Consider the following 21,440-nt stretch of genomic DNA (forward strand, 5'->3'; position numbering starts at 1 on the left):
TTCATTGGTCAGGGGTCAGTAAAAATATTGATCACCCTTACTAAAACTAGAAATGAAGATTTAAATCCTAATTAATTTGTTTAAATTCTAAAAATTGAAGACACCTGAAGAGGAGAGTGGTTAAAACTAATTATTTTTTCAATAAATGATCAATCAAAAGACAGCTGCATAACTTGAAGGAAAGAGCATGGACCAGCAGTGAAGAAGTATTAATTTTGGTCCCATTCTTGTTGCACCTAAGAGGAGACTCTTGACTTCTTTGTGGTTCAATTTTCTTATCTACAAAATAAAAATGATGAACTGATATCCTATCTAGCATTAAAATTGTGTAGTAAGCATTGGTCCCCAATTGAGCCAGTTCAGTCTTTTAAGATATTGAAGGAATGGCAATAAGTTTGCTTTCTTTAGTATTCATGAGCAATCGAATGTTACAATAATCTGGCCCCATCTTTACACAGACCATTTTGCCAATGTATTTTGGATTCAGAAATCTATTTTATTCTCATTATTGAATGCTAAAAATCCTACTTGTAGCTACAGTATGAGAATTGGTTAATTAATGAAGTTATTATTCAAATGTACTGTGATTTAAAATTTAGAATACCAGTTAAGGGGTGGATGAAATTCTTATTCTACATACTATATAATGTATCAATTGCTATTTCTAAGCTGTGTTAGTTTGAAATGAAAAATGACCCCTCCAGAACATACCTGTTGGGGAAATCACAGACACCTGTAAAGTGGCCAGTGCCCAGACCTCATGTACCTCCACCTCCTTTTCTATTGTGTACTGTTCCACAACTGAGGGAGATGTTAAATCTAATGAAAAGCCCAGCTGGAGTTAGAAACTGGGAACAAAGCAGCTCCAGATTCTTAGCAGAACAGAAATTCTCAGTGGCAGGGACCCCTCTCCCAGGATGGATAAATACCACACTCAAATAATATCTATTGGTCTTTTTTTTAGGATGCCGAGTGGAGCATGCAGAGCTGCCTCTACCTACCCCAAAGCGAGCAATTTGTACCACTCTGAGAGACTGGCCAAGATGGGACTTCTTTCTTTGTTGTTTATGGACTCTTTGTTCTGTGTAAGTGACAAAGAGATTATTTGCTCTCCTGGAATCTTTATGCTGTGCAAATAGTAAAGAGGTCATTTGCTGAAAATATCTATTGTGCCCTGAACCTGCGTTCTCACAACATACCATGTAGCAACTCACTCCACAAAAATCCATGTCCGAATTCCCGCAACCTGTGAATGTTATTTTACATGGCAAAAGGGGAGGGGGGGGGTGTCTTTGCAGAAGTGATTAAATTAAGGATCTTGGGATGGGAAGATTTTCCGGGGTTATCCAGATAGACTCAGTATAGTCATGAGGGTCATTATAAGAGGGAGGCAGAGGACAGTTTGAGACAGAAGAGGAGAAAGAAATTTGATCACAGAGGTGGAGCTTCGAATGATGTGTCCACAACCAAGGAATGCCAATGGCCACCATACAAGGAACAGATTCTCAACTAAAGCCTCCAGGAGAGTGTGGTCCTGCCAACACATTGATTTCAGCCCAGTAAAGCAGATTCCAAACTGCTGGCTTCCAGAACTGTGAGCGAATCTATTTCTTTTGTTTGAAGCAAACAAGTTTGTGATAATTTGTTACAGCAGCCACAGGAAACTACTGCGTATGCCAATAATTCTTTGCACCCTTATTACCAAAGAGCATGAGTAATGCAAATCTTGGTGCTAGAAATTTGGTAAACAACAGAGCTGCATGAATTTTTTTACTTGTTTTGTATCACTTACTGTAGATCTCATACTTATGAGAATTTTTTTAGAAAATTGTGATAGGAAAACTTTGTGTGAATGAGAGTATAATGTATCACTTACTTTGTGATAAAGAGCTTATGTGACTGAGTTTTTTTGGGGTTGCTTTGGTCTCCAGGATCCTGAATGTGAAATTTTAACTTTAGCTTTTAAACAACCATCAGGGCACCATATATATGTGCTTTCCTTTTCAATCAGGTTAAATTGCTCCTTATATTTCCCTGACATAGTTCCATATTTCTATTTTGGTCTCAACATTTTATTATATGTGCTTTCATGAAAATCATTTTAAAATCCTTTCCAGAACTAGGAAGTATATACACACTAAACTAATAATATAAGTACTACAGTATAAATAAGTTCCATTCAAGAACTAGGGATTTGTTAGCAACAGGCATAAAGATAGCTATATATTTTATAGGTGCAAATTTAAAAAGTGTTTTGACTCAGTGGTTGGGAAATAAAATACCATTTAAATTGTCTTCATTCAAAGCATCAAATTCTTCTTTTAACAAACCATCCAGAATACTTATCTACATCACAAGTGAAATTTAATGATCCTCTGACTCCTGTTCAATCAAATTACCACCTTTTGAATGTAACCTATCAAACAAGCGTGGTGTGTGACATAATTAAAATGCAACTTTATTTTTGTCTTCTGCTAGTCGTTCAAAATGTAGTCAGTGAGGAGATTGCTTTATGGATGAAAATAGCTGCAGGCATCATGACTTTTCTGTCATTCATACATAATGGGACTTCCATTAACTCTATGTCTTGAACAAGTTTCAGTTTGGTAAATAGAATGTCTGGTCCTATGTTAATAAAAACTATGAACTTGATTTACTGTCAGCATCTTTCTTCCATCCCCAGGTTAAGCAGCCACAGGCGTGGAAACTTGCAGTGTAGGAAATGCGCCTTGTCTAGTTTCTTCTCCTCCTTCCACCCTTCCCTGAAGCACCACATCCCTCTGCTCCCAGTACTTGCTGCTGCTGTTTCTTATCCTGCAAGGAGGAAGAGTGGAAAAAGAGAAAAAGGGAAGTGAGGGATTTGAGCAGTTTTGACTTTATATGGTAATATGATTAGTTGACTATATGCTTTTTTGGATCTAACAGGAGATTCTTTCCCTCATGGTGTCCTTTTATGGGCTCTTGGAGGTACCTGTGCCCTCTTTCGGGTCCTTTGACACAGCAGATGAATGTCTAACTTCTCTTCTGGAGGTATTGTGAGGACTCCCACTCCCTCCTGAGGTTCTGGGCCACAATCTTGACTCATCCAGCCATTTTTTTTGCTGACATCTTCTTGCACCCAGAGAAGCCCCATGGAATAGCACCCAAGGTGACCCGAGGCTGAGTCTCATGTCCTGACTACTCCTCTGAGTGACCAGTCCAGCAGCCACAGAGCAGCAATCTCCTAGTTCTGCCTTGAAGACAGTCTTTAGCCTCTCTTTCCATCCAGGGCACTCTCAACTTTACTCTCTGGTGATTTGGTACCAGTCTTCTGTGTCATTCAACTTCAGGGAACATATTTCAAAGTTCTCAGAGTGGGTCCCTTGAAACACATCACCCTCTTAAAAGGTTTGAGGTGAGATAATGAACACCCATTAATTAGAATGAATGAAAAGAGTTTCATCCAATGTTTGTTTTTCCTTCCTGACATCTTTACCACATTCTGACAACTTTTATATGCCCATGATTTGCTGAGAGGGTTCAAGAGTCATGGAATTAGCTCAAAGAGAAATTATGTGAATATTTGCATATGTGGATTCATCTCGCATCTCCTGTGGTGTCTGTGCCATTTAGCACTCACACCTCAGTTCCTGAAGCAGAAAGAGTTGCATTCAAAATCCTAAATAGTCATCTGTGATCTTTAAACTGTCTGTGCCCAGAATTGCATGAGAAGTGTTGTAGAACATGCATGTCTAGAGCCCTTTGCAGTCTCTGAATCACAATCTCAGGGGTCCAGGGATGAGGAATCTGAATTTGTGAAAGCTCAAAAGGCATTTCTGCAAAGCTGGTGAGGTTATGCTTTATGGCTAGGTCTATTCAAAGAGATGTAAATGATATGATGCTCAAGGGAGTTTGGGCCTCGCCTCAGGGGTTGTGAATCATGCTTTTATACACTATTCTAAAAAGTTTGTGCCCTGAATTTATTTTGCTACTTATAAAAATGTGGCAAATTCTTAACAATAACCCAATCTTGGTACAGAATTTATTCATCTGTGAAGTCTTATATCTTTAGACGATTTGGATTCTCATTTTAGTTTCCTTTAACTACAGAACCATTTAGCAGATACTCAAATATGTATCACACACATCTATAATTTCTTGATTTGTGTCATTATTTAAGCTGCTAGCATTACTGGGGAAATCCTGATTTCACTCAAGTGTTCAATCCAGAGATTTTTCTCAGGGTTTATATCCCATAAAAAAAAACAACTAGTAATATTGAAATATGTTTTGTTTTGTTTCTGGAGAAATTAAAATTTCCAGGAGGATCTGACCCCAAATGTATAATTAAAAAATATATATATTCATGTAATATTTTAACTACTTCAGGCAGCCAAATGAAATTGATCAGAAAAAAAAAAAGCATTTTCTCTGCAGATTTATTTATGTCATTGTATCTGGGGATAGTATACAAAAGGCTACCGATATTACTATGAAGATTTGGGCAATGTTGGCATTGAGCTTCCAAATCAATCTGGAAGATAAAAGATACTTCACACAGATATTTTAATCATGGTCTTATTTTGATATGAAATTTAAAGTTACTCACCCAAGATAGTTTTAAATAGCAATCTTAAATCCGGATTGAAACAAAAATTATATTTACTTATTTCCATGGGCAAATAAAATTCATCTTTAAAATCAGGAATAATAGGCAGTCACCCATAGGGGGTGATTTAAGGGGCTTTGTGGGCAGGAGCAAATTTCCTGCCCATAAATATCTTTGCCTGATGTATAAGCACTAGAGAATTTCTCCTTGCTTTCTCTCTTCAAATATCAATACTCCTTCCTTCCAGATTAGCACCTAATGACCAAGTAACACTTTAATAAAAATAAATTTCCCACATCTTCTTTACAGGAAGACAGCTGACACGTAAAAGAACTGAGAACCTGAGAATCCACAAATGGCAGTATAAGAGAGGGCAGGGCCCCAAAGATATACTTGATCCCCTTCAGAGTTTTGTCCAGGGATAGCTAATTTTTCTTTCTTTTTCATTTATAAATATCATTTGTTCCCATAATTTTTAGTGTCATTATATTGGTTATTTATTGCTGTGCAATAAATTAGTAGCTTAAAATGACACATGTTTATCATCCTACAGATTTTGTGGGTCAGAAGGATGGACACAGTTTAGCTATTTTGTGGGTCAGAAAGATGGACATAGTTTAGCTGGATCCTCTGCTTCCCAATCTCTTGGGCTGGGGTCTTACCTGATGACTTGGCTGGGAAGGATCTGTTTCCAAGCTCATAGACATGGTAGCTGGCAGGATTCAGTTCTTCAAGGGTTGTTGGATGGAAGATCTTATTTTCTCATGGGCCATTGGCTGGAAAATGCTCTCAGTTCATGCAGTGTGGGACACTCCAACATTACAACTTGCTTCATCAAGGCCAAGATGAGAGGAAATCTGCTGACAAAATGTCAGCTATAATTTTAAAAACTAACCATGGAAGTACCAGACCATTGTCTTTGTCATATTTTATTACGAGTAAGTCGCTAGGTTCAGCTCACACTCAAGGGGAGAGGATTGCATAAGGATGTGAATTGTAGAAGTTGGGGATCATTGGGAGTTATCTTAGGGGTCTACTCACCACAGCCATCAATTTGTTAAGAACTCCCAAATCAAAATCTTCAGTTTAGCCGAGAACACATGTATGGATGTGTACAAGAACCTCAGACCAAACATGTCTAAATCTGCTTCTCCTCTTGTGCTCTTGCTGTTCACCACTGATCACCTTTCATTTGGACCCATTGCATGAGTCTTCAGAGACTCTTTCATGAGTCCTTCTCACTCTAACCCACCAGTTCCATAACTTGGAACTTTCCTGGGTTATTTCTTTTCCAGAGAATATTTTCTCTTTTCATTACCTTTTTGTGCCCAACAAATGCTATTCACCCATTAAGACTCAGTTCAAATACCACCTTATCAGTAAAAACTTAGTTATAACACATTTGATGCAGAAAAGGCCCCATCTCTGAGGTGCTGGATTTATGTGATACATATATTGTAAAAAGATTGTGAGAACATTTTGCTCCAAAGAGAACTTTCAGGCAGGGCAACAACTTGCATTCATTACTCTTCTGAAGTTAACTCTACAAGCTTACAGTCAATTTTTAAGTAAAGAATTCTATCTCCAGTTAATTAGCATTGCCCAAAGAGACCTATTGTTCATTTTTTTGTCTATTAACTGTTTCCTTTGTTGATGCTTAGTGCAATGCAATGGCTAACAAAATACACTAAGATTTAGAAGTTATTCACCAACAGAAAACTGAAATACCTAGGTTCACAATAATTCATTTAATTGTTGAAACACATTAGGAAATCTGTTCCATGAAGAATTATGATACAGTAGGGAAAAATGGAGATCAGGAAACCTATATCAGTGCTAACTCTGCTTTGGACTTGGAGAATTATTTTACATAATTGTTTAACATTCTTATCTATGAAGAATGGGAATAGATCAGTGGTTTCCAAACTGTTCTTTTGAAAACCAAGGTGCCAGTGCTTCAAGGGTTCTGAAAATATTTAACTCAATGTTCTGTTTTATATAACACATTTTAACATTTTAAAGGGTAATGCAGAAAGCACATATTCAAATGTATTGCATAACAAATTTTTACCTTTGAAGACATCTTTTGTGGACCTGAAATACAGATTCTTTTACCACCTTTGCATACTTTTTGTACCTTTTAAGATAAGTATCAGATTTAAAAAATAGCAGATATGCATTGACATTCTATTTTCATGCCAGAGCATGTGCCCTCATGCATAATATTACCACAAGCACACTGCTACAGCACAATTGAATAATCCTTAATTAAATGGCAAACATGGCTCAAGCACTACTGGTTGCTACATGTTTTTTATCATGTCATTAATTGTTAATTATGCAATTAAGGTAAATGTATAACTTTAATATTGTACTACAGAAAATTTTAAGTCCTTCTGTAAATTTTTCCTGTATTTTAACACTTTTACAAGACATTAATGTAATTATTAGATATTGCTAGTATTTCAACTTTGAAACAGTTTCTTCTTCTCTTTCAAGCTTTTTATTATTTCAATGCAGTATTTTACTGAGATCACAGTCAAATTATTAAAAAGTTATGATTGTCTCTATTTAAAATGATTAATAGATATTAACATTTATATAACAGAATCACATATATTTCATAAGAACCTGTGTAATTCCTGTATTCTCCTAGGTACTGGTAATACAGTGTTTAAGGAAAATGGTATAGTCCTTGCCATCATAAAATATATTCATGAGGGAATATATTTTAAGCAAATAATAGCATGAATAAATACGTAGTATTTATATACTATATAGTATATTTTTATGCTATATTTCTAGTATAAAAGAATGTAAAAGAAGATTTTAAATGAAAATTGACCATGTAAAGGTAAAAGTCAACCCTGGAAACAACAATAACAAAATAATTTGGATGTTGAAATCAATATCATAGGTTAGAATTAGTTCCATATTGATTAATTTAGCAATTTTAGTATTTTATTTTATTTTCACTAAGTACTGGCTTATGAGTTGCAGCTTTTTCTTAGTGGTTATTCTAGGGTATGCAGTTCATGTCTTCTAAGTTATCACAGTTCACTTTCAAATAATATGATACCAATTCACATATAAAGTATAAAACTTGTAACTCTATACTTTCATCTGCCCCCTTCAGTTTTTTGTGCTATTGCTGACATAAATTTTGCTTCCATATATGTTCTAAGTCTGCAACACATTATTTTCATTTGTGTTTTAAATATTCAATTTTAAAGAAATTAAAAGATGAGAGAGAAAATGTCTTTTATATTTACCTACATATTAATAATTACCAGCACTTTTAATTCCTTTGTGGAGATCCAGGTTTCTGTCTGTCATTTTCCTTCTGCCTGTTGAATTTCCTTTAATATTTCTTGTAACGTGGGTGTGCTAGCAAAAAGCCTCTCATCTTTTATTTGTCTTAAAAATCTCTTTTCAGTTTTGGAACATATTTTTTTCAGGACTTGGAATTCTAGGTTGACATCATTTTCCTTTTAGCATTTTAACATACCATTCCATTGTCATTTGGCTCACAATGCTTCTGACAAGAAGCCTGTGTCCATTGTTGTGTTTGCTCCCCTGCAGGTAACATGCGATCTTTCACTGGCTGTTTTGACGTTCTCTTTGTATTGTTTTCAGAAATTTGATTATGGTATGCTTTGTTGTGGTTTTCTTTCTGTATATTCTTTTGTAGTTTGTTGAATTCTTTGTGTCAGTGGCCTCATATTTTTTTAATTGAATTTGGAAAAAGTTTAGCCATTATATTAAAAAAATTTTTTTCTGACCCTTCCTTCTGTCTTCTTTTTTTGTTAGACAGTGTGGTATCATCCCACAGTTCACTAAAGCTCTATTCATATTTATTTTCAATTACTTTTTGCTCTGTGCTTTATTTTAGATAGTTTCTATTGTTTTGACTTCAAGTTCACTAATCTTTTTTTTTTTTTGCGTGTGTGATATGTAATTTGCTGCTAATACCATTTGGTAAATTTTCAATTCATATATTGTGGTTTTTTTTTTTTTAATGTCTAGAAGTTGCACTTGTTTCTTGTTTGTTACATCTTTCATTTCTGTTCTCATTTTGGCCAGGCTGTCCTTTATGTTTTTGATCAGACAAGGCATATGTCTAATTGTTGCTTTCATGACTTTGCCTATTCTATCATCTGTGTTATTTTTGGGTCTGGTTCTGTTGACTGACTTTTTTTCTTTAAAGTACGGTCACATTTTCCTGCTTCTCTGTATGTCTAGGGATTTTTTTTGAACTCTAGTCATAATGGATTTTATTTTAAGTCTCATGTTTTGTTGTATTCTTTTAAAAGTGTTAGACATTGTTGGCAGGGATTTGCTATTGGTATTTTTAAAGTTAGTTTTTAAAGCTATTATAAGCATGACCTAGAGTAGCCTTTATTCTAGGGCTATATTTTTCTAATTTCTAAGGACTCTATTGAATGCCCCAAGTAATCACTGAGTTCTTACCACCTTGTCTTGTGTGAACTCTAATGAGTCCAAGTCCTATATAAGCTCGAGGACTTGTTTGTCATACAGCTTCCTGGTTGTTACTTTTTCCCTGGAAGTTGTTCTTGCCAGGGCTTCTGGGCTTTTTTCCTTTTTTTAACCATATGCATGATTGGTATTCAAACAAAAATTCAAGGGAATTTGTATACAGATCTTTGAAATTATTCCTCTGTATAAATCCTGCCTCTCAAGAATACCATATGTATTAGTGAGGGTTCTCTAGAGAAACAGAATCAACTGGAAATATTCGTAAATATAAAATTTATAAAAGTGTCTCATGTAACTGTGGGAACATAGTGTCCCAAATCCGTAGGGCAGGCTGTGAAGGTGATGATTCTGATGGAGGGTCTGGATGAACTCCACAGGAGAGGCTCGCTGGCCAAAGCAGGAAGAGAACCTGTCTCTTCTGAATCTTCCTTAAAGGGCTTCCAGTGATTAGATTAAGCATCACTCATTAAAGAAGACACTCCCCTTGACTAATTACAAATGGAATCATCTGTGGATGTAGCTGACATGATCCTGATTTAATTTTATAAAATGTCCTCACAGCAATATATAGGCCAGCACTTGCCAATCAGACAAACGTGTGCCACCAATTGGCCAAGTTGACACATGAACCTGACCAGGACACCATACTACAAATTTTAGCCAACTTGGTCTCTTTAAATTCGGATCTTTTTCTTCTCAACTTAGTGAAAATGCTGAGCTCTATTTCATTTCCACATTCCTGGTCTATACTCCAGAACCATGAAGCAGAAAACCTAAGTGATAGTAGGGCTTGCCTTATTTCCCCTTCCTTATGTCCATAGCCTGGTGCTATCGTTGTCCAATGTGTAGCAATAGTTTTCCCTATTTTTTCTAGTGTTCTAATTATTTATTATGGGAGGGAGTACTGGATTCCTGGGCCACTTAAGCAAATACTATGAAATGGGTTGACTTGAACAATGGGAATTCATTTGTTTATAGTTTGAGGCTGGGAAAAAGTCTAAATTAGGGCATCATCAAAGAGATACTTCTCCCTGAAGATGGTAGCATTCTGGAGCTGGCTGACAGAGATCCTTGGCTCCTATGTCATATGGAAAGGCCCATGGCAGCATCTCCTGGACTCTGTCTTCTCTTCCAGGTACTGCTAACATCAAGCCTCTTGCTTCCTATGGTTTCTCTCTCTCATGTCTGAATTCATTCCATTTATGAAGGACTCCAGTAATAAGATAAGGACCCATCCTGATTGGGGTGTGCCATACATACCTTAACTGAAGTAACTCCATCAAAAGGTTGTATTTACAGTGGACTCTCACCTACAGGAATGTACTAAATATAAGTATATACAGCTTCAAACCCCCACAAACAGTAATTCTAAATCTTCTTACCTCCGCATGGCCAGAAGCAGATGTCTCCAAAGTACTGATATGATATTGTTGTTTTCATATGCATAAAATTCCCAGTGGTTCTCCTGCCATGAAAAATGTGTAACGTGCCCAGTATGTTATTTATGGATGCTCCAAATCAGGCCCTAACCAACCACTTCTATTTTTATTGATTTCTTTGTACTCTATGTTATTATCAAAACAGAACATTACATGAGTTAATAAATTTAGAGCACCAGGCACATTTAAACCCTTTATAAACGTTAGCTAAAAATAAATAAAACATAAGGCACCTTAAGTTGTGCAAAGCATAACATTCTGGAATCAAAATTGGGAGACATAGCCTCACTTCTTACACCTGCCAGGCTCCTGTGTTGAGGTACTTAACTACACTAAATCTTGGTCTCCCTGCTTATAAAACTGGAATAAAACTACCTCTCTGTCTAGCCTATTTTACTGGGTTGAGTTAACTGAGGTGATGTAAATGAGAGAATGGATAATTTTGGGCTATGCAATTATTTGATATTATCTTAATTATTTAAAACCTACCAAAGTCATAAGAACCACTGTTAAGCAGTTATACATACACTATTTTATACTCTGCTGCATTGAATCAAGTATGCACCCAATTGTATAACAACTAGAGCAGTAGATCAACCACACGGGGTTTCAGCTATGCTGCAACTTCATGCACCATATCTTCTTTTTCTCCTCCATTTACAACTTTTCTTTGAATAATTGCTAATTTATAAAGACTCTTTTAAAGTTAAATCCTCAAGGGTGACCTTAATGTACAATACTATTATTATTATTATCATTTTGCATTTTTGCTAGTAAAATGTAATTATATGAGCTCAGTAGAGAAGCCACTTCCACAAGTAAAATGTTTAAATTACTCTATAAAAGCATATGATTTCAAGTATTTTTAATGTACTTAGAGGAACAAGTGCTGTGCTGGGAGTGAGCCAACTCAATTAAATTGTGGAAAATATACTAAAGATATTTTTCTATATACAAGAATGAATGGTGCAAAAAAGCTAGGGCAGAATGCTGCTGATCTTCATGATGAATTAATCTGAACCCTCCTACCTTTTTACTCTCAAAGCTAGCTGCATGATTTCTTTCCAGCCTCATTAACTTTAAAGTGAACACCATTTATGGAGATGATAAACAGGATTAGAGGAAGAACTAAGGCTGGGGCAGGAGAGACAGGTTTGCACGGTGAAGAGACTTGTGTTTGCTCTTTCAGTACAAATAATATAACTGTGCCCATTTTGGAAAGTTCTCTGGATTTATATGTTATATGTTACATCTTATATATTATGTCAGCTCCTGTTTAAAGATATATAATGTTTTAGGAGTATGTTACGTCTATTTCTATTACTTGTAAAGTTGGTATTTCTTTTTAAAATGTGTGACTGTGGACAAACCCTAATTGTCCACAATGCCTTATGTAAAATTAATTCTAATTAGCTATGCTATTCTGGCTCAATTTTTTTCCAGATTCGGCTGGAGTCATTCTTTGTATAGATTTAAATTCTCTCCTTTCGCAAACACTGTTTATTATCTTCACTTTCTCTTTTCACCCTTTCTTGCCATCCATTTTGTCAACCTTCTCTCCTTCTTTCTCACTTTTTTTTTTTTTTAATTTAATTCTTCTCAGCCTTCTTCTATGGTTGAATTTAGGCTTAGGGTAGTTAAACTCCAGTCATTTATTAATGGATATATATGTGTGTGTGTATGTTAACAGATTCTTTCAATGAATGATAAATTCCTCTTAAAATTTTTGAGTCTTGCACGTATGTATGTTTGTGTATCTTTGAAGTGCAACTATTTAGATTAGCTTTCCAAAAAGCCATCTTCATATTTTCATGCCCTGTGTTAGAGATTATTTGCTGGGAATTCTTAAATTTTTTAGAAAACACTGAGGCATGCATCATAATTTTTAGTTTAGTTTTGATTGATTATTTATTAGATCGATTATTTCCAGTGTCTCTTGCTTTTTTTATTTTAAGAAGGGAGATCTGGCTGTAAACTTGTAATTCACAAAAGCCTTTATTACTTCTTCGAAACATTCCTTTACAGGAAGCTGCCAAGCAATCTGGTGTCTGCTGTGATGAGTGTCCAGAGCCTGCAGCCCTGTCAAATTGTTTACATCTCTACACCCCAAACTACTGTAAGGGAGCCTGCCCCCAGGTATTCCACTATGGTCTCAGTTCCGCCAATCATGCTATCATCCAGAACCTTGTCAATGAGTTGGTGGACCAGAGTGTCCCTCAGCCCTCCTGTGTCCCTTATAAGTATGTTCCCATTAGTATTCTTCTGATTGAGGCAAATGGGCGTATCTTGTACAAGGAGTATGAGGATATGATTGCCCAGTCCTGTACATGCAGGTAACAGAAAAGGTATAGCTAGCACAGGTTTCCCAAGAAATTGAAGAAGGATTAAAAATAAATGTCTATGTGAAAAAAAAAAAAGAAAACCTGCCTTTGTATGTGGAAGTATACCTGGCTTTTTAAAATATATATTTAAAAACAAATTAAAAAGCAACAGTAATCTATGTGTTTCTGTAACAAATTGGGATCTAGCTTGGCATTAAATGACATCATGGACCAAAATGTGCCATACTAATGATGAGCATTTAGCACAATTGGAGACTGAAATTCAGTACTACACTATGTTCTAGATCAGTCAGTCTTAACAGTTTGTCTGCTCTGTTTGTAGTAGCCATTTTTTTCTGGACTATTCAAACAAAAAGAGTAACTCCTTTCTCTTCTTTTGCACTTATGTGAAAATTTTAGTTCTAGTGTTTAACTGGCATGGATTAATAGAGTTAGAATTTTATTTTTAAGGAAAATTCATACAAGCTAACTTCTACCTACTCCATCATCACCTTTATTTTATTGAAATGTATAATTAACTAAAGACAAGATTCTTCTTGGGAATATGTCGCCATAACATTTAAGGAGATTTCCCTTCATTTAAACTAAATTACTGTTTTAAGTTGATCTGCATATTTCTGTATATTTGTCATGACAGTGCTTGCATCCTATTTGGTGTACTGAGCAAATAAACTTTCCATTAAAAAAAAAAGGGACCTCAGCACACCCACTTCTAATAGTGAAGGTGATTCTTTGTGAACTGCTGCGGTTAGATGTTTGAACAGACAACAACCTTGCTCAGCACAGACTTCACAAAGTTTGTTGCTTAATGAAATTATGGACTTTCTGCCTAATACATGTTTCATTGATTACTTTGATCTGTGTGTTAGTAAGGTGATTTCTTTTATTGCATTTCTAATCTTGGAATATCATGAGGTAAGAAAGTTATGTCGTTATAATAGAACTATGAGAAATAATAGATCACATTTTAGCTCATTTACTCAGTGAGGCATTTATATTCAATTTCTTAGGAAAATAGTAGTATATATATCACAGAATTAGATGTTATTCAACCTAGCAAAAGCAAAAGATTATTAAAATTCAACTTGCCTAGGTTGACACAACTGGTAAGAACCTGTGCCAGGATTTGAGTCTAGATCTATCAGTCTCCATAATCCAAGAATATTCTGTAATTTAACAATAAAGGCAAGAAATTGATTTCGGGGAAGATGTTAGGTTAGACCAATGGTTCTCAAAGCTTGGTCTCAGAATCAGCATCACCTAGCAAACTCTAACGCAAATATGTTAAACAATCCTGACTTTCTCCACACGTATTTTGTACATTCCTGCCTTGTGCAAGCTGATATTTGGCTTTATGTTCATTATCTTGGGGGAGGAATTATTTCAGGTCTGAAAATAGAAGAGAAAATGTCTCTTCAAATGTCTGAAACCATTCAAGAGTTTGCTCCAGCTACCTCTAAGGTGAACCTAACATTTATGGAAAGAGTCCAGGTTGAACTGGACCAGAACCTGGAGAGAAAAGGGCTGAACTATGCTCTAACTCACGTAGTTCCTCTGTCATAGCTTGAAAGTGGAAAAGAGATTATTTATCCGCTGAGTCTACTGAAGTGGGGAAAAATCACCACAGGAGCTAAGCAGCCTGTGCAAACGGGAAGGAGGGTGCTCACAGAAGCAGTAAGTGTGGAAGCAGAAGAGAGAGCCAGGAGGGGGGAATGCACTACTCAGTCAGTATAATCTTGGTGAGACGACTCAAGGACTAAGAAGGCTAACCCTTCCCCACCCCCACATTCGGTGGTATCCTGGTAGCTTTCTGGTCTGCTGTTACTTCTTAGCCATGTCCCTAGGAAAGGGACAACCTAGATTTCATGGTGATTAATTTTCTGCCTTCTCAGTGAAACTTGGCTCAACATAAAAATCAAATTGAGTGATAGTAATAAAAAGTCATATTTATTTTTAAAACTTTATCTGAAATTATTTCAAGCCCAATAGAAAAGTTGCAAGAATAGTATGTAGTTATCCCTTCCTACATGTTCTATCAGCCTTCTTCTCTATATGCATTTACCTACTGTCATCAATCTTTTTCTAAGCCATATGAGAGCAACCTGCAGCTGTGCAGCCCCATCGCCCCCAAATATTCTGGTGTTTGTCCCTCCCAAATAAGTCATTCACTTATATTATCTCCATACCCTCAAAATCCAGATATTAACAATGATAAAATATCACCACTCAATCAACAGACACCACTTAAATTTCACCAATTGTCCCAACAATGTGGCTTTTCCTTTGTACTCCAGGATTCTATCCTGAAACCCATGTTGCATTGAGTTGTCATGTCTCTTCAGTTTTGTTCAATCTTTAACAGTTCCTCAGTCTTTCTCTGTCTCTCATAACTTTGATAATCTTAAAGAGTCTGAATGTTTTGCACTCTACTTGTGTCTAAATGGTGTTTTATCTTAATCATTTTCAGGCTGTGCATTCTTGGAAGAAATGCAACAGAAATGATGCTGTACTCTTCTCAGTTCTGCACATTGGAAGCACATAATGTTGAGTCATCCTACCAGTGATCATGTTAACTTTGATGACCTGGTTAAGTTGGAGTGTACCATTCATCTCCAGTACCCTGTTATAGTTAATTAGTTTTCTATGGGGAGAAATTCTGACATTACACTACTGTTCAGTTACCTGTCTAATCTCCAGCCTTCTTTAGCATCCATTGATAACTTCTATTGCATCAGTCACCAGTCTATAATGGTAGCCAAATGGTTGATTTAAAAAAAAAATTCTGTCCTCATTTATTAGTTGTCATTGTATTGTAAGGGAAAGCTTACAATTTATTTTATTTATTCATTTATTTATATTAGTATAGATTCATGGATTCTTATTTTGTTCAATGGAATGGCAATCCATTACTCTTATTGTATATTTAGATGTAAAGAGTCCTAGAATTGGCTAGTGTCATCCCCTTCAAGAAGTTATCCTGTATCCTTTCGAAACATCTCCATCACTCTTTAAGGATTTTCTTACTGTCTGGCACAGTAAAATGTCCCAGGCAAATCTTTTTTTTTTTTTTTTTTCCCAGCCTGGAATCAGCCATTTTCCTAAGAATTTAGGTTCCTTTTTCATGCATGACAATATGCAGAAACTGAGATGTAGGTATTCTGTGTATTCATCATTGTTGAGGAAAATCTCAGCAAACAGAGCCAGGTGGAATACATGTACACATATTTGTCAACTTGCATAAACACATCTGTGTTTATTTCTCTCTATATATACACTAAAGAGCTCATTCTGATATCTGTTATTTCAATCTGCTACCTGAAGATACTTTCTGACCTTCTCTCTAAATTTGTGAGTATCCTCTCTGGCAGTGAAAAATCTGTTTCCTTTATCTTCAGTACACACACACACACACAAACACACGCTCACATTTATCTGTTCATTTAATTTCCTCATTTGTTTATAATAAGCAATCTCCCAACCACACTGGTTGTCTTGCCACCTGTCACTTCTGTGGACCCCCAATTCACTCCACATGCTTGGCTTCCTAGCACTCAGCTGATGCCTCTTTGAAGCATCCTCAGCCTCTTCTCTCGTCTGCTTTCTTGTCTGCAGTTCACGTGGCTGGCACCTCTCTGCTGGAAGCGAAGGAACGATTTCATAACACTTGATTTTTATTGATGGTTACATGTCCTTTTCAAAATTACTACCTGTCTGAAAACTGTCTAAATTGAGTCTTGTTAAAATAATAAATTCTTCTTGAAGCCTCCTCACATCCTCCAAGCGGGGATAACTTGTTCCTAGTTTTTATCTTTATCCATTCTCAGCTCTGCCCTCAGGGCATTAGGTTTTCAGAAAAAAGAACATGTACAACACTCATATGACTGGCCATAACCTATCCCTTTCCAGCAGACATTTCCTGTAAAGGATACCGGAATTGTCTGAACCCTTTTCTTTCTTTTATTTGTAAAATCTTTGAACAGATTTTGTGGGTAACCTGGCTCACCATAAATACCATCACTGTTTCTGTCTTTCAGTTTCATTATTGCCTTCACTTAACATCCAGGATGTGCTCTGGGTATTTGTTCCTGGCCTCATTCAGGATGCAGTTTTTGTCCCTGTTTTCCCCACATTTAAGCTAATTTTCTACTAACTTCTGTAACAACTCATCTCAATATGTCAAAGTCCTATCAAGGACCAACCTCGTTAAAAAAAATTTATTGGGCGGGCCGCGGTGGCTCAGCGGGCAAAGTGCTTGCCTGCTATGCCGGAGGACCTCGGTTCGATTCCCGGCCCCAGCCCATGTAACAAAAACGGAGAAACAGAATACAATAAAACAAGAAAATGTTTAAAAATGTTTCCCTTTCTTCCTTCCTTCCTTCCTTCTATCCTTCCTTCCTTCTCTCTGTCTTTCCTTTAAAAAAAAAATTTATTGATAAAACAGCATACAAACATGCAAACATCCTTAACACACAAACATTCCATACATTGTGTAAAATTGATGGTTCACAATATCATTACATGGTTGTGTATTTATCACCATGATCATTTTTTTGAACATTTGCATCATCCAGAAAAAGAAAGAAAAAAGAAAAAACTTATACACACCATATCCCTTACCCCTCCCTCTCAATGACCACTAGTATTCCTTCTACCCAATAAGACCAACCTCTTTTGATACTGGCAGTTGGTGCCTCTGCTTCATAGTGCATAGTTCCTTTAATTGTTGGGCGTATCTCTCCTACTAAACTCGATGTTTCTCCAGATCAAAACTTTTATTTTTATATCCTCTTTAGAATATGAACCAAAGCTTAACACATTATAGGCACCCAACAGATTTTTCCTAGATTTGAATATGTGACGAGATGCTTTTTTTCTCTGATAATCTACACTGAAACTGTGCCTCATCTGTCTCATTTGATTTGTGGCTAAGATTTGGCATAATTATTATTTCTAATATTGTAACTCTACCCAATATAACATGGTCCAGAGTAGAATAGAGTGATAAAATGTAATTCCAAAAAATTTCCCTGAAACAAAAAAATATTTTTGTTACAATGTACATATTTTATACAAATATCCAATGTTTCAAAGTATATATTTGCCATCTATTTGGAACTTCCACAAACCCTGAATTTATCATAAATTAAGATTCTAGAGAAGACCATTTTTGAGAACACTATTGATTTTCTCCAAGATTCTCACTTTCTGTAATTCTAGAAGGTTTTTACCCATTTGATAAGTTAGAGCACTGTACGTAGAATTTCGTAGATTCACATGTTTGTCAGGCTACGGATTGGCATTCACAGGCTAGAGCCACTCAGAATTCAGAGTAGCTCTAAAAATTCTCTTTTTTAATTAAATTAACTTTTTAATTAAGTTAAATTAATTTAACTTAATTTAAGTTAAAGTAAAAATTTAAACTTTTAAATTTAATACATAAAATGCCGATTATCTTAAAAATCACTGTATTTTTAAATAAGTGACATCATTGGACAATATAGTAATATCTCAAAGAGATCTAAAACAAAATATTCTCTGCACTTCATCACTGGAATCTACAAGTCAACAGATATTTAGTTTTTTTATTGTGGGTTTTATCCAATAGCCTAGTAAGAATCATAAGAGATAAATTATGGTTAAAATTTGAGCTCTGTGTTCAACTTACCTATTCCTGTTTTTGCGGCAATTTCCTTAATAAATGAATATCCAGTTATATCATCTACCACAGTTATTTTTGCACATTGTAGGGTCTTGGTGAATATTTGGTCAGTCAATATAATTTGACATAAAGACTTAATGCTCAAAATACTAATAAAGCAGCTCTTTATTAAAACTATATTTCATCCGATTAACTGATACTCAATGAAAATTTGACAAATATCATGCCCTTGTTCCCATGAATTATTCACTTATGAAAACTTAACATAAGGTGGATGAATGAGTTCTCTTGAGTTTCACTTCTGTTCCCCTCTTCTTGTTTACCCTTTCCATTTGTGAAACTCCTTCTTATTTTAAAGATTCTTGAACATATAAGAGAAACTGCTCATTAGATCTTTTTTCCAATTGAAATAGCAAGATTTTTGCTGAGAGAACATATTTTACTGGAGTTTGTTTTAAAAAATATACAACATTGTAAATCATTTAAAAAATAAATTAATACCTTCAGTTTCTCAAAATTACTGTCACCATGAGTAATTTCATATTTCATATGTCAGATCCAAAATGTCCAGGAGAACATGTAAGACCAAAAATTGGAAATAAAATCTTTTATTTTTTTGTCAAGTAGTGTAATATAATACTGCATTTTGATAGTCATCCAAATTTGCTTTTCAGAATTTTTCCTAAATGGAAGAGCCTATTTTCTCCCACTATTTTTGTGTAGGAATTCTGTTAATAACCATGATTGTTTCCTTCACTGTCAAGACTAGGCATCTCTGCAGTTGGGCTATTTTAGAATCTGTTTATTTTAGCATACAAACAGAAAGTAATAATAACCTACCGTAGGGTTTAGCTTCTATGGAGTAAGCTTTAAACAAGTATTTTTGATCAAAATGACCTTGTGGGGAACTGATGAGAAATCATCAGATATTGATGATGCTTGCTGACGTTTAATTGTAGCCACTTTCTAATCAAACATAAAACCTGTTTTCCATTCTCAGTCTGGAGAAACTATTATCTTTAAAGGTTTTGTTTGCAAAATACATTATCAGTAAAAACAAAATGTGCTGTCAAAACGATACTGTGTGTTTTCATAGAGCTCAGTAAACTATTTCACACAGTAGTAAAAAATAAAAATAGTCATGTCTCATCTTCCATTATAATGGAAGGCACTGCAAATTCTAGGCCTCAAAATCTATAATAAATGCACCCCAGGGAAAATATAATGTCTCTAAAATTCACATATGTCATCTCACCAGGAGAATTTACATTTGATTCATTGTGCTGGAACAACTATTGCAAGTTTTCTAGCAAAATGAATTTTACATAATGTACCTAGAAGCTCAACTATTGAATGTGATTTGTAAGTCTAATATATATTGCAAAGCCAAACACTCCCTGTTGGAGTTAGAAATTATATTTCATTTAAAGTTTTTAATACAAGTTTAACTAAAGAAAGAAATTACAGAAGAAGTCTTGTCAACATTGGGCCCAGTCTCAATATTATAAGCAATTACTTGTGGTAAGTTCTTCCTACTCTCCAATAAAGAAGATATTCTGCTTTAAGAGAGGGCCCTTGGTCAGAACCACTGTAGGTTTCTATAGCTAACAGTTCTTATTTTAACTCATCCATATCACTTTCATAAGTGATAGTTTATTGCCATTTTAGTAAAAAATCTGAAGAATGAAATGAGCCTTTAGTTTTAGGAGTTTGTTCCAATATGATATTCATTTAGGAAACTTATTACAGTTTGGAAGGGGGAAACTTTGGACAAAGACCCAACTTTTGTAGATAACATAAAAGAGTTAAAAGAATAAGATTATAATCTGGTAAATTTTCCTAATGATTCTAATTTGTAGATGGGAGTCATTTAAAACAACATATTTTGTACCTGTGGAATAAGTTTTGTGTAAGTATAAGAATCAGGAGGAATATTATTTTTTTTATCTTTGGAATACATTTTATAAGCAAACGCTAAAGAGTATTTACTAGAAAAATTCCCTAAATATTGTTCTGAAATTCATTAAAATACCTAGAAATCCAGAGTATGTCTACAGTTATTTTCCTTTTCCTAAATACCTGAAATTTAATTCTTGACTTTCTCTTTCAAGGTATCATAGTGGAGGAACTAGGGGAACTCAGAGACATACACTTACTGTGTGAGTGGGCACATGGAATCACAGAAAGAACATAAAAATCAGAAGTATACAGATGTGAGTTCTAGTTCCAGTTTTGTCCTTTATTCATCATCTAACCTGGAGCAATTCATGTCACCCTTTTGGGTAACATTTTCCTTTTTAATAAAATGAAGCATTGGGCCACATAACTTCCAAAATCCTCTCTTGCTTTAAAATCAAATAAATCTATATTCTTTACTATTAGTTTTGTGCCTAAGAGTCACTGATAAATTCCATATGAAATTAAAGACAGTCTTGTATGAGTCAACCCACTCCATTTATCTAAGAATGCTAGAGCTTCTCTGCAGTTCTCTCTTCTTTTCTACTTAGTAAATCACATTTGCTTTCTCATTTTGTTGTGTGGCACTGGATTCATGGGTGGTTCACTCTATCATCTTGGTTGCTATTTGATTTGAAAGTGCTTTTGCTGAAATCTATAGAATATTACATTTGTCTACATCTGAACTTTGAGTTGAGTGACATAGGGTAGATAAAAACCCATGGAGACTGGGTTTAGGTACGTATGAGGGATTATTATTGATAGGTCATTCAGCTTAAAAAGAAAGCTGACAACTCCAGATTCTTTTATGTATTAGCAAACTATTTGGAATGATTGAAATGACATTTATGTTTGACTGACTCTAAGGATCTGGCCTTAGGGACATTTACTGTTTGGAAAGGAGCATAGTTTGTTTAATTGAAATTTCTTTGCCTGTTACAATTTCCCATGTCAGCACA

This window comes from Tamandua tetradactyla, chromosome 10 (assembly GCF_023851605.1).
Source record: "Tamandua tetradactyla isolate mTamTet1 chromosome 10, mTamTet1.pri, whole genome shotgun sequence".
In the NCBI taxonomy this organism is placed as follows: Eukaryota; Metazoa; Chordata; class Mammalia; order Pilosa; family Myrmecophagidae; genus Tamandua; species Tamandua tetradactyla.